At 39.1% G+C, this 14,948-nt stretch overlaps 2 protein-coding genes across 3 annotated transcripts in view; both read left to right on the forward strand.

The window, feature by feature from the left end:
- The window catches only part of CPEB4 (cytoplasmic polyadenylation element binding protein 4), a 134,646-nt gene extending 126,105 nt beyond the window's left edge, over nt 1–8,541 (forward strand). The window contains exon 13 of the transcript XR_010320859.1: nt 6–8,541. The gene's annotated coding sequence lies outside the window, so the exon portion shown is untranslated. The remainder of the gene's footprint in view (nt 1–5) is intronic.
- Nucleotides 1–14,948, forward strand: part of NSG2 (neuronal vesicle trafficking associated 2) — a 118,902-nt gene that overhangs the window by 11,108 nt on the left and 92,846 nt on the right. The window lies entirely within an intron of this gene.

The raw sequence follows: 14,948 nt of genomic DNA on the forward strand, positions 1-14,948 counted from the left end.
TCAAGGTAAAGGGAGTTTCCCTGGAGTGCGGCCTGCACCATCTTTTATTTCTCAAGAGAAGAAAGGGAAGCAAGCAGAGAGTTGGGGACCTCATACCACCAAGAAAGCAGCACTGGGAATAGAGCACATCCTTGGACCCAGGGTCCCTGTACCTAAGAAGCTTCTTGACCATGGGAAGATTGAAGACAAGGATCACCCTCCAGAGCCAACAGAGAGAGAAAGCCTTCCCCTGGAGCTGACGCCTTGAATTTGGACCTTTAGCCAACTTAGTGTGAGGAAATAAATTTCTCTTTGTTAAAGCCATCCACTTGTGGTATTTCTGTTATAGCAGCACTAGATAACTAAGACACTGCCTTTAAAATTTTCCCTCTATTTTTTGTTTTTGACAGTTTTGAATATGATATTCCTAAGTTATTTATTTTTGTATTTATCCTTCCTGGCTTTCTCTGAACTTTTTAAATCTTTGGCTTGGTGTCTTTCATTCCTTTTAGAAAATTTGACCATTATCTCTTCAAATATTATCTTCTATCCATTTTCTCTCTTCTCTTTCTGGGATTCCAATTACACATGTATTAACGCCATTAGACATTGTCTCACATTTCATGGATAATGTGTTCTATTTTTTCACTCTTGTATCTTGGTGTCTCAGTTTTGGCAGTTTATACTGATCTATCTTCAATATTTTTTATTTTTTTATCTTCAATTCATCGATCCTTTGAACCACTGTGTTAAGTCTGTTGATGAGTCTGAAGAAGTCATTCTTCACCTCGGTTACTAACATTTTTATTTTTTTTGTCTAGCATTTCCATTTGATTTGATCTTATAGTTTCTATGTCTCTTATGAAATTCCTCATCTGATCATATTGTCCACCTTTTTCTCCAGAACGTTCAATATATTAATGATAAAAAACAAAACAAAACAAACCCATTGTCAAATCACTTCTGACTCATGGCACTCTCATATGTTACAGAGTAGAACTGCTCCGTGGGGTTTTTGTGGCTGTAATGTTTACTGAAGCTGATCACCAAGTTTTTCTTCCATGGTGCCACTGGATGGGTTCGAACTGCCAACCTTTAGGATACTAGTTGAGCACGAATCAGTTGCACCACCCAGGGACCTATATTAATCATGTTGTTGTTCTTTGCCATTGAGTTGATTCTGACTCATAGCAACCCTATATGACAGAGTAGAACTACACAATAGGGTTTCCTAGGCTGCGATCTTTATGGGAGCAGATTGCCAGGTCTTTTATCTCACAGAGTTGCTTGTGGGTTTGAACCACTGACTTTTCAGTTAGTATTCCCTGTCTGGTGGTTCCAACATTAGCATCATATATGAATCTGTTTCCACTGACTGCTTTGTCTATTGACATTTTTTTTTCCTTGCTACTTTTTGCATATGTTAATTTTTGGTCTTTCAGCAGCTTAGCACTTTTGTTTTCAGGTAAGATAGGGAAAGAGGATCTGGACAGAGCTTTACATCATTCCTGCACTGTTGCTGTTTCTGTATCACAGTTTTGAACCATGAGATACACTTTCTCTGGTCTTTTGTGCAGTCCTCAATCTTTCTTGTAAGATCTGTGGTGAAGAACCTGTGAATGCATATGGATTTTTTTTATGCCTATATTTTCTGGGGATTCTATACTCTTACACAACCTTTAACAATTGATTAAAAATTTTAGCTGAATTGTTCTTGCCAGCTTGTTTGTGTATTATGAGGCATCTACTCTAAGTAAGCAAATGTTTGCATCTGCCTTTCATTGAAGGTACCTGTCTTTTCCTACTTTTTAGGTAAATAGTTTGCACTATGGCCTCAACACTCAGATGGGTTAAAGAAAAATTATGATTTTGCAGATATCTAGCCTTTTTTTTTCTGGTTAATTGTAAGGTGGGGAGTTGGAGTCCTTGGTGGTGCAAATGGCTAATGCTCTTGGCAGCTAACCAAAGGTTCAAGGTTAGAGTCCACACAGAAGAAACTTGGAAGAAAGGCCTGATGTTCTACCATATTTTTATACAAATAACGCGTGCTTTCTACATTTGTTTGCAAGCTATGCCTTCCTCCCACAAGGTATTTTTGTAAAACCACCTGTTGCCATTGAGTTGATTCAGACTCATAGTGACCCTATATGACAGAGTAAAACTGCCCTATAGGGTTTCCAAAGCTGTGATCTTCATAGAAGCAGAGTGCCACGTCTTTCTCCTGTGGAGTGGCTAGTGGGTTGAATCACCAAACTTTTGGTTAGCAGCCAGCAGCTTAATCACTGTACTACCAGGGCTCCCACTGACCTCTCTTTGACCTCAGTTAATACATTCATTGCTTCAAGGCATCGAATGTGTCCTAATTTCAATCTTACCTTTATGGAAGAATTTTGTGGGCCTGGGGAAAAGTTTTACAAATACTGGAAAAGCTCCGTTCTGACCTTAGATAAACTCATTGGTTTCTTGGCTTAGTCTGTTTAATTTTATTGATTTTTTTTTTATAATCCTAAATGAGTCCTCATCTCATCCCTATGCTTTTAGAAATATGGTCATGTGTATAGAATAATTATGTATTACTAGAAAATTTATAACTTTAAATCAAATTAATCTGTAGACTCCTAGCTGTCCTTATTGCACCTGAAGGATCTGAGTCACTGCTTCATGAAGTGTGTCCTCATTTAACCTCTGTACTCTAAGAATCTGGTGGAGTATGAGGGAGATTTTTCATATTTCTGGAAGTGTTCCAGTATGACCTCAAATGAGCCTCCTGGATTGTCAAATGTCATATTGGTCTTTCTGTGACTCCAGTGTGTCCTTATTTGTCCCCTTTATTCTAGGAATCTGGTGGTATTTAGAGAAAATTTTCAAATAACTGGAAATAGCCTAGTTTTGACTATGGCTGACTCCATCAATTCTAGTATTTTTGGATCTTTCATATTAGGAATACTGAACCAGATTAAAAAAAAAAAAATCACTGTAAAATGGAATTTCCAGGCATCAAGAGGCAGAGACCAACTGACAACTGAAATTATCCCAATGAAAGACAATGCCAGGTAGTTCCAAACACATACTACCCACTCCTGCCTGAAGGTGGGAGTCTTCAAGTATCTAATGGTCTAGGGCAGAGTCGTGGAGGAGTGGTGATGTCCAGCCACAAGTCTCCTACCTTACGCAAATCAGATTCAAGTGAGATGTTCATTTATTCACTCTTCATTTATTCTTGTGGTATTTGTCGAGTACATGCTGTGTTCCAGATTCTGTTCTAGGCACTGGGGAAACATAAGTGAACAAAACATTAAAAAAAATCCCTGGCTTTAGGGGAACAGAGACAATAAATAAATAAATAAATAAAATATGTAGTATGTTAAAGTGCTTTGAGGAGAAGTAAGGTAATAAATAAAGGAAGAAGAAGATGGTGTGTCTAGGAATACATGTTAAGTAGGGTGTCCAAGGAGATGCCTTACATAGAAGGTGATATTTAGATAAAAACCAGAAATAAGGAAGCCAGATATGCAGCTGTCTGAGAAAAGAGCATCCTAGGTAGATGCCAGGGTAAAACTGGAGAACAGAAAAACAATACAGGAAGAAAAAAAAAAAGGACCAGTGGATTCAGTAAGGTGCAGAGTAGTAGGAGGTGAGGCGAGAGGGTAACAGAGCCCAGATTTTAGGTTGTAGATGTTCCTTTTACTCAGAGTTAGTTAGGAAACTACTGGAGGAGGGTTTTGAGCAGATAATTCACTATTAACTTCTTTGGCTTCTATTTTGAGAATGCACCTAAAGGAAGCAAGGGCCTTCTTATATGAGTCAGTGAGGGAGTTTTCCCCCTATTTTTTAAATGTAAACAAAACAAACAAAAAAAATCGAGAAAATATAAAGTCTCAGAAAAGAGGGACTTTTACGGGGAATTTGCAAATACAACAAGTTCTCTTTCCTTGATGGAGATATATAATCCACCTTCTGGGAGAAACCAAAACCAAACCAGTTGCTATCAAGTCAATTCTGACTCATAGTGATCCTATAGGACAGAGTAGAACTGCCCTGTAGAGTTTCCAAGGAATGCCTGGTAAATTCGAACTGCCAACATTTTGGTTGGCAGCCATAGCACTTAACCACTACACCACCTCCTGGGAGGGGGGCACTCAAATCCTTGATTCACTTTGGGTAAGAATACCAGACAATGCTTATAGTCTGTCAATCACCTTTGGTTTCAGATAACATCTATCAGAGGGTCTGAGGCCTGTAAAAGGAATGTTATTCGAGGTCTCTTATAACATCCACTGAACCTACAGGCAACTATTTGATTCCATCATGTTAGCTTACTAAACCAAACCAAAACCAAACCTATTGCCATTGAGGTGATTCTGACCTGTGGTGACCCCATATGTTACAGAGTGGAATTGCTCCATAGGGTTTTCTTGGCTGTAATCTTTACAGAAGAAGATTGCCAGGCCTTTCTTTTTCTGTGCTGCTGGGTGGGTTTGAACTGCTGACTTTCAGGTGGTAGTCAAGCACAAACTGCTTGTACCACCCAGGGACCTTGCTGGCTTACTAATCTTTTATAAATCTACTGTTTTCTTTTTATCTTTTAAGTTTTCTAGAACTAAGTGGAAGTTTTCCTCTAGCAGAAAATTGTTCTTTTTTTTTTTTTCATTTCTTTAAAAATAAGTAACATGGGGGTGTAGAGGACGTGAAGAGCAAAAAAAGTATTAAAAATAAAAATCAACCATAAAATTAACCGGAATATATCTTTCAGTCTTTTGTGTATATTTTCACATAGTTGAGATCATAATGTCTTTAAAAAACAATACTTTATTGAGTTTTTGGTGAAAGTTTACACAGCAAGTTAGGCTCCTATTTGATGATTTCCACACAAATAGTTTGGCGATATTAGTTACATTTATCACAATATGTCAGCATTCTCCATAATTGTGTCTGTTCCCTTTCAAGTAATCTAGTTTCCCTACCCTCGTATCTTATCATCTTTCCTTTTATTCATTTTTTAAATTGTGCTTTAGGTGAAGATTTACAGAGCAAATTAGTTTCTTATTAAGCAATTAATACACATTGTTTTGTGACATTGGTTGCCAACCCCGCAACATGTCAACACTTTCCCCTTCTCGACCTTGGGTTCCCCATTTCCATTCGTCCAACTTTCCTGATCCCTCCTGCCTTCTTGTCCTTGCGCCTGTGCTGTTGTGCCCATTTAGTCTCCTATATGTGGTTGAGCTACGTGTATTATTTTTTGTTTCGTGGGCCTATCTATTCTTTGGCTGAAGGATGAACCTCAGGAGTGGGTTCACTACTGAGTTGAAAAGGTCCCCAGGGGCCATACTCTTGGGGTTTCTCCAGTCACTGTCAGACCAGTAAGTCTGGTCTTTTTTTATGAGTTTGAATTATGTTCTTCATTTTTCTCCAGCTCTGTCTGGAACCCTCTATTGTGATCCCTGTCAGAGCAGTCAGTGGTGGTAGCCAAGCACCATCTAGTTGTGCTAGACTCAGCCTGGTGGAGGCTGTGGTAGTTGTGTTCCATTAATCCTTTAGAAGAATCTTTCCCTTGTGTCTTTGGTTTTCTTTATTTGGGATGAGACCAGTAGATGTATCTTAGATGGCCACTCACAAGCTTTCAAGACCTGACTCTACTCACCAAAGTAGGATGTAGAACATTTTTTTTAAATAAACTATGTTATGCCAATTGAGCTAGATGTCCCCTGAGACCATGGTCCCCAGACCTCAGCGCTGGTAACTCAGTCCCTATGGGAGTTTGGGTGTGTCTATGAAGCTTGTATGACTTTGCCTTGGTCAAGTTGTGCTGGCTTCCCCAGTATTGTGTACTGTCTTACCCTTCACCAAAGTTACCACTTATCTATTATTCAGTGTTTTTCCCTCCTCTCCCTCCCCTCCCCCATAACAATCAAAGATTATTTCTTTCTGTGTGTAAACCTTTTCATGAGTTTTTATAATATTGGTCTCATATAGTATTTGTCCTTTTGTGAATGATTTATTTCACTCAGTGTAATGCCCTCCAGATTCATTCATGTTGTGAGATGTTTTGCAGATTCATCGTTGTTCTTTATTGTGTAGTATTCCATTGTGTGTATGTACCATAGTTTGTTTATTCATTCATCTGTTGATGGACTCTTAGGTTGTTTCCATCTTTTTGCTGTTGTGAATAATGCTGCAATGAACATGGGTGTGCATATGCCTATTCGTGTGATGGCTCTTACTTCTCTAGGATATATTCCTAGGGTGGGATGGCTGGATTGTATGGTATTTCTATTTCTAGCTTTTTAAGGAAGTGCCATATCATTTTCCAAAATAGTCATACCATTTTACATTCCTACCAGCAGTGCATTAGAGTTTCAGTCTCTCCGCAGCCTCTCCAACATTTGTCATTTTCTGGTTTTTTTTGATTCGTGCCAGTAATGTTGGGGTGAGATGGTATCTCACTGTAGTTTTCATTTGCATTTCTCTAATGGCTAGTGCCCCATTCGTCTGTTGGGGGCTTTCATGTTGCTGTGATGCTGGAACCTATGCCACCAGTATTGAAATACTGGCAGGGTCGCCAATGGTGGACAGGTTTCAGCTGAGTTTACAGACTAAGACAGACTAGGAAAAAGGATTTGGTGATCTACTTCTGAAAAAAAATAAGCCAGCGAAAACCTTATGAATAGCAGTGGGACATTGTCTGATACAGTGCCAGAAGATGAGCTGCTCAGGTTGGAAGGCACTCAAAATATGACTGAGGAAGAGCTGTCTCCTCAAAGTAGAGCTGACCTTAATGACATGGATGGAGTCAAGCTTTCAGGACCTTCATTTGCTGATGCGGCATGACTCAAAATGAGAAGAAACAGCTGCAAACATTCATTAATAGTTGGAATGTGGAATGAACGAAGTATGAATCTAGGAAAATTGGAAATTGTCAAAAATGAAATGGAACGCATAAACATTGATATTCTAGGCATTAGTGAGCTGAAACGGACTGGTATTGGCCATTTCGAATTGGACAATCATACGGTCTGCTACTCAGGGAATGACAACTTGAAGAAGAATGATGTTGCAGTCATCAACAAAAAGAGCATTTCAAGTTCTATCCTGAAGTATAATGCTGTCAGTGGTAGCATAATATCCATATACCTACAAAGAAGACCAGTTAATACAACTATTATTCAAATTCATGAACCAACCATTAAGGCCAAAGCTGAGGAAATTGACGATTTTTACCAACTTTTGCAGTCTGAAATTGATCAAACATGATAATTGGAATGTGAAAGTTGGAGACAAAGAAGAAAGATTGGTAGTTGGAAAATATGGCCTTGGTGATAGAAGCAATGTCAGAGATTCCATGATAGAATTTTGCAAGACCAAAGCCTTCTTCCTTGCAAATACCTTTTTTCACCAACATATATGGTGACTATACACATGGATCTTGCCAGATGGAATACACAGGAGTCAAAAAAGCTACATCTGTGGAAAGAGGTGGTGGAAAAGCTCAATATCATCAGTCAGAGCAAGGCCAGGGACCAACTTCAGAACAGACCATCAATTGCTCATGTGCAAGTTCAAGTTGAAACTGAAGAAAATTAGAACAAGTCCATGGGAGCCAAAGTATGACCATGAGCATATCTCACCTGAATTTAGAGAGCATCTCAAGAATAGATTTGACACACTGCATACAAATGACTGAAGACCAGATCAGTTGTGGAATGATATCAAGGACATCATGCATGAAGAAAGCAAGAGGTCATTAAAAAGACAGGTAAGAAAGAAAAAACCAAAATGGACATCAGAAGAGACTATGAAACTCGCTCCTGAATGTAGAGTAGTAAAGTGAAGGGAAGAAATGATGAAGTAAAAGAGCTGAATAGAAGATTTTAAAGGGCTGCTCGAGAAGACAAAATAAAGTATGATGATGACATGTGCAAAGACCTGGAGGTAGAAAACCAAAAGGAAAGAACATGCTCGGCAATTCTCAAGCTGAAGGAACGGAAGAAAAAATTCAAGCCTCTAGTTGCAGTGCTGAAGGATTCTATGGGGAAAATATTAAATGATGCAGGAAGCATTAAAAAAAGATGGAAGGAATAACACAGAGTCACTGCACCAAAAATAATTGGTCAGCATTCGAACATTTCGGGAGGCAGCATATGATCAGGAACCTATGATGCTGAAGAAAGAAGTCCAAGCTGCACTGATGGCGTTGGAGAAAAACAAGCCTCCAGGAACTGATGGAATACCAATTGAGATGTTTCAACAAATGGATGCAGCAGTGGAAGTGTTTGCTCATCTATGCCAAGAAATTTGGAAGACACTGGAAGAGATCCATGTTCATGGTTATTCCCAAGCAAGGTGGTCCATCTGAATGTGGAAATTACCAAACAATATGATTAATATCACATAAAAGTAAAATTTTGCTGAAGATCATTCAAAAGCGGTTGTAGCAGCATATCAACGGGGAACTGCCAGAAATTCAAGCTGGATTCAGAAGAGGGCATGAAACCAGGGTTATCATTGCTGGTGTCAGATGGATCCTGGTTGAAAGCAGAGGACACAGAAAGGTGTTTACTTGAGTTTTATTGACTATGCAAAGGCATTCAACTATGTGAATCATAACAGATTAGGGATAACATTTCAAAGAACAGGAATTCCAGAACACTTAATTGTGCTCAAGAGGAACACTGCTTATAGATCAAAAGGCAGTCCTTCAAATGGAACAAGGGGATCCTGCGTGGTTTAAAGTCAGGAAAGGTGTGCGTCAGGGTTGTATCCTTTTCACCATACTTATTCAATCTGTATGCTGAACAAATAATCCAAGAAGCTGGACTATATGAGGAATGGGGCATCAGGATTGGAGGAAGACTCGCTAATCACCTGCGATACGCAGATGACCCTACCTCAGGGAAAAAGAAGGATTGACACAGTGGCTGCAGGAATGGGCTCAAACACAGCAACGATTATGAGGATGGCACAGGACAGGCAGTATTTGTTCTATTGTACATAGGGTCACTATGAGTCAAAACCGACTCGACAGCACCTAACAACAACAACAACGGCTAGTATCTTGAACTTTTCCTCATGGGTGTGTTAGCCACCTGAATGTCTTCTTTGGTGAAGTGTCTGTTCACATCCTTTGCCCATTTTCTTTCATGTTTTAAAGCCATTATTACTGAATTTTTTTCTTTTTCTTTTTGCTTTTTAACACTTTTTTTAAAAAAAATTATCGTACTTTAGATGAAGGTTTACAGAACAAACTAGCTTCTCATCAAACAATTAATACACATATTGTTTTGTGACATTGTTTACCAACCCCACAACATGTCAACACCCTCCCCTTCTCCACCTTGGGTTCTCTATTACCAGCTTTCCTGTCCCTTCCTGCCTTCTAGTCCTTGCCCCTGGGCTGGTGTGCCCCTTTAGTCTTGTTTTGTTTCATGGGCCTGTCTAATCTTTGGCTGAAGGGTGAACCTCAGGAGCGACTTCATTACTGAGCTAAAAGGGTGTCCATGGGCCATATTCTCAGGTTTTCTCTAGTCTCTGTCAGACTAGTAAGTCTGGTCTTTTTTTTTGTGTGTGTGAGTTATAATTTTTTTCTGCATTCTTCTCCAGCTCTGTCTGGAACCCTTTATTGAGATCCCTGTCAGACCAGTCAGTGGTGGTAACCAGGCACCATCTGGTTGTGCTGGACTCAGTCTGGTGGAGGCTGTAGTATTTGTGGTCCATCAGTCATTTGGGCTAATCTTTCCCTTGTGTCTTTGGTTTTTCTTCATTCTCCCTTGCTCCAGATGGAGTGAGACCAGTGGTGTATCTTGGATGCTCACTCAGAAGCTTTTAAGACCCCAGACCTTTGCCCTTTTTTAAATTGGATTACTTGTCTTTTTGTTGTAGAGGTGTTGGATTTTCCCATAGATTTTAGAGATTAGACCTTAGTTGGATATGTCATAGCCAAAAACTTTTTTCCCAGTCTGTAGGTTCTTTTTACTCTTTTGGTGAAGTCGTTTGATGAGCATAAATGTTTAAGAATTAGAAGACCCCAGTTATCTAGCTTACTTCAGGTGTTTGTGTATTGTTAGTTATGGTTTGTATCCTGTTAATGCCATGTATTAGGGCCTCCATTGTTGAACCTATTTTTTTTCTTTGATCTTTATAGTTTTTGGTTTTATGTTTAAGTTTTTGATCCATTTAATTAGTTTCTGTGTATATTGTAAAGTATGGGTCCTGTTTCATTTTTTTGCAGATGGACACCCAGTTTCGCTAGCACCATTTGTTATAAAGACTGTCTTTTCCCCATTTAATGGACTTTGGGCCTTTGTCAAAGATGAAGTGACCGTAGGTAGATGCATTTACATCTGGGTTCTTGATTCTGTTCCATTGGTCACTGTGTTTGTTGTTGTACCAGTACCAGGCTGTTTTGACTACCGTAGCTGTATGGCAGGTTCTGAGGTCAGGTAGTGCGAGGTTGCCTACTTTGTTGTTCTTCTTCGATAATGTTTTACTTATCTGGGGCCTCTTTCCTTTCCATATAAAGTTTATGATTAGTTTTTCCATCTCATTAAAGTAGGCGGTTGGTATTTGGATTGGGATTGTGCTGTATTTGTAGATTGCTTTGTGTAGAATTGATATTTTCACAGTGTTGAATCTATCTACCCATGAACGTGGTGTGTTTTTCCTTTTACGTAATTCTCTTTTGGTTTCTTGCAATAGTGTTTTGTAGTTTTCTTTGTATAGGTCTTTTACATCCCTGGTTAGATTTATTCCTAAGTATTTAATTTTTTTAGGGGTTATTATAAATGTTGGAAATCCTGGTGGCATAGTGGTTAAGTGCTATGGCTGCTAACCAAAAGGTCAGCAGTTCGAATCCACCAGGTGCTCCTTGGAAACTCTATGGGGCAGTTCTACTCTGCCCTGTAGGGTCACTATGAGTCGGAATCGACTTGACAGCAATGGGTTTGGTTTTTTGGTATTATAAATGTTATTGGTTTCCTGATTTCCTTTCATCTTTGCTTTTGAGAAATTGTTGACATTTTGGTCTCATACTGATGGTTTTTAAGTAGGGAATGAATTGATCATATGGGCAATATCCTTTATTTTGTGTGCCACTCTGCTTGGTTCTAGGTTTAAAGAGTCGCTTACGGCGATAGTCTCAGGGGGGTCCTCTGTTCTCTACTGTTCCAGTTTGCCTGGATTTTTTAAAAACAAGAATTTGAGTTCTGCTCCATGTTTTTCTCCCATTCTTTCCAGGACCAACTATTGTGGTCTTGGTCAGAATGGTCAGTGGTGGTAGCCAGGCATCACCTAGTTCTTCTAGTCTCAGGGTAGATGATGTTGTGGCTCCTGTAAATTTGTTTCTTCCCTGAACCTTTGTTTACCTTCTTACTGTTTCGCTCCTGGTGAGTAGGGACCTGTAGTTGTATCTTAGATGGCCACTCACAGGCTTTTAAAATCTTAGCGGCTACTCACTTCACTAGGAAGCAGATCATGGTTTTTGAGAGCTATGTTATACCAATTGATTGAATTGTCCCATGAGAATATAGTTCTAAGCCTCCATCCTAGGAAATCAATCTTGCAAGATGTTTGGTTATGTTTGAGGAGCATCTGTATTTGTGTCTTCAGTGAATATATGTGCCTGCACCCACATATTTCTATTTCCACATACTGTAGATACTATAGATGTGTGCATCTGTATTACCCTGTATTCCAGTTTGCCTATACCCATCCACATGTGCTCAAATGCTCCTTATTGTTTAGTTGTGCTGTACTCACTACATCCAAAATCGGTGCCACTTTTCTCATCACCAAAAATAACTACTCTTTATTTTCCTCACCCACGCCCTCTATCCTGGTAACTACCAGTGAACATTGGTTTCTCTATATTTACCTATTCTTGTCTTCTTATAAAAGAGGGATCATACAATGCTTGACTTACTTTACTAAGCATCTATGCATTCCAGGTCCATTCATGTTATAATATGTTTCACGGAGTCATCACTGGTCTTTATGTTTGCATAGTATTCCATTGTATGTATACACCACAGTTTGCTTATCCATTCATCCTTTGATGGGCACTTCAGTTGCTTCCATTTATTTGCTATTGTGAATGAAGTAGCAGTGAACATAGATGTGCATATATCTGTTTGTGTCATTATTTTTAGGTCTCTAGAGTATATATCTAGGAGTGGGATTGCTGGGTCATAGGGTAGTTCTATTTCTAGCATTTTGAGAAAGCTCCATACTGTTTTCATAGTGGTTGTACCATTTTACAGTCCCACCAGCAGTGGATAATAGTTCCAATCTCCCCACTTCCTTGCCAACATTTGTTGTTGTCTGTTTTTTTTTTTTTTTTTTAAATCAGTGCCATGTTAGCTGGGGTAAGATGGTATCTCATTGTGGTTTTGATTTGCATCTCGCTAATGACATACAAGAGCAAGCTTCAGAGTTCTTCTGACATCCATTTTGGTCTTTTCTTTCTTTCCTGTCTTTTTAGTGTATGATGTCCTTGATGTCATTCCACAACTTGTCTTTGGTCATTTGTGTTCAATGCATCGAATCTATTCTTGAGAGAGTCTCTAAATTCAGGTGGGATATACTCAAGGTCATACTTTGGCTCTTGTGGACTTGTTCTAATTTTCTTCAGCTTCAACTTGAACTTTCATATGAACAGTTGATGGTGTGTTCTGCAGTTGGCCCCTGGCCTTGTTCTGACTGATGATATAGAGCTTTTCCACTGTCTCTTTCCACAGATGTAGTTGATTTGATCCCTGTGTATTTCATCTGGTGAGGTCCATGTGCATAGTCACCATATACGTTGGTGAAAAAAGATATTTGCAATGAAGAAGTTGTTGGCCTTGGAAAATTCTTTCAGGTGATCTTCAGCATTGTTTCTATCACCAAGACCATATTTTCCAACTACCAGTCCTTCTTCTTTGTTTCCAGCTTTCGCCTTGCAATCACCAGTAATTATCAATAATTCTTCATTGCATGTTTAATCAATTTCAGACTGCAGAAGTTGGTAAACATCTTTAATTTCTTCATCTTTGGCATTAGTGGTTGGTGTGTAAATTTGAATAATAGTCATATTAACTGGTCTTTCTTATAGGCATATGGATATTATCCTATCACTGACAGTATTCAGGATAGATCTGGCTGTGGGTGGAGTGTTCTATTTATGTCCATTAGGTCCCATTGGCTTATGGTTTTATTTAAGTTCTCAATGTCCTTAGTGATCTTCTTTTTAGATATTCTATCTATATTTGAAAGTGGTATGTTGAAATCCCTTACTATTATTGTAGAGTTTTCTGTTTCTCCTTTCACATTGGTCAGTATTTATTTCATGTATTTTGGTACATTGCTGTTAGGTACATATACGTTTGTATTGTTATGTCTTCTTGCTGGATTGACCCTTTTATTTGTTATGTAATGTCCTTCTTTATCTCTTGTAATAAATTTTGATTTAAAGTGTATTTTATCTGATATCAGTATGGCCACCCCTGTTCTTGTTCTTTTTTGTTTACTTGTTGCATGGGATATTTCTCTCCATCCTTTTATTTTCAGTCTGTTCATATCCTGTGTCTAAGTATGTTTCTTGTAAACAGCAAAAGGATGAGTCATGTTTTTTAATCTATTCTGCCACTCTCTACCCTTTGCATTGGGGTATTTACCATTTACATTTAAAGTTATTATTGAAAACCAAGTGTCTACCTCACACATTTTGCTGTCTATTTTTGGAGTGATTTGTATCTTCTTTGTTTTTTTTAATCTGATTTTTCTGTTTTTGTTTGTATTTGGGTGCTTTCTTGCGATGAGCCTTTTTGTTATCTTCCTTCTTGTCTTCTGAATGTTTCTTCTTTGTCATCTTTTAAGGTTACCACTATGTTAGATTACACAACTTACAGTTACAGCAACATTTAACATATGAACAACTGCTAACGTACAACCTTACCATAACAAATGTATTCCTAACATGCTCCTCCTCCCCTTTTTTGTTGGTGTGTCTCCATTAATATCGATATACAACCTATATTGGATAAGTTTCCTTGGTACTTATTTCTTAATGCTCTTGCCTTTCCATTTGCTTATTTTTGCCTGCCTTTTCCTTCATCTGTTGGAGAACCCTAAATATTAGCGTTCTGAATTCCCTATCAGGTAGTTTCAGTGCTTTTTCTTCTAGCAGAAGGTCATCTGGTGTTTTATTTTGGTCGCTTTCTGGAGCCATCCTCTCCTGTTTTTTTTATATGTTTTGATATTGTCTGCTGTCTCTGGGACATTCAGGAATTATTTTCACTGTTATTAATTGTAGATTTCATTCTGCTTTTTTGTTTTATTTGGTTATGCCTGGGTAGGCAGGCTAGGTGTTTTTTGTTGCTTGCTTATCTATGGGCATGATACTTCTCACCACCTTGTTCAGGGCCAGCCACTCAGCTATGGTGAAGAAGGGCGAGTCCAATGGGGGTGGGAGGGTGTGGATGGGTAGCTTGTGGCACGAACTGGGGGCGATGGCATGAGGCTGGGGGGCAGTGCAGGGCTGGGCCTGGGGGACCACGTTGGTACAGCTTAGGGTCATGGCACCTGGTGCACAGTGAAGATAGGCAAGTGGGAAAGGAGAGGATGTGATGTGAGAGCTGAGTGGGTGGATGAAAGAAGATAAAGGAGAGAAAGAAACACAGGCAAAAAATAATAATAAAAAATAGTAAATAAAATGGTGTTGCAATAGGGTTCAACGGGTTGGGGCAGTGCAGACTGGGTGAGGCTGTGTCCTGGTGGCTTTCTGGCCAAAGGGTGTGGCTTAGCCTGTTGAATAGCAGCATGGGTGGTGCATGAGGGTAGGTGAGCAGGAGAAAGGAAAGGAAAGGGGGGAAAGAGAAGAAACTAGCAATCAAACAAATAAAAACAAGAACAACAAAAAATATGGTGGTGGAGGTGCCAGCCATTGTGGTCAGGGTGGAATTGGGGTAGCAGCAAGCTGATGTCTCTCTCACTGG

The sequence above is a fragment of the Loxodonta africana genome, chromosome 2, assembly GCF_030014295.1.
Source record: "Loxodonta africana isolate mLoxAfr1 chromosome 2, mLoxAfr1.hap2, whole genome shotgun sequence".
In the NCBI taxonomy this organism is placed as follows: Eukaryota; Metazoa; Chordata; class Mammalia; order Proboscidea; family Elephantidae; genus Loxodonta; species Loxodonta africana.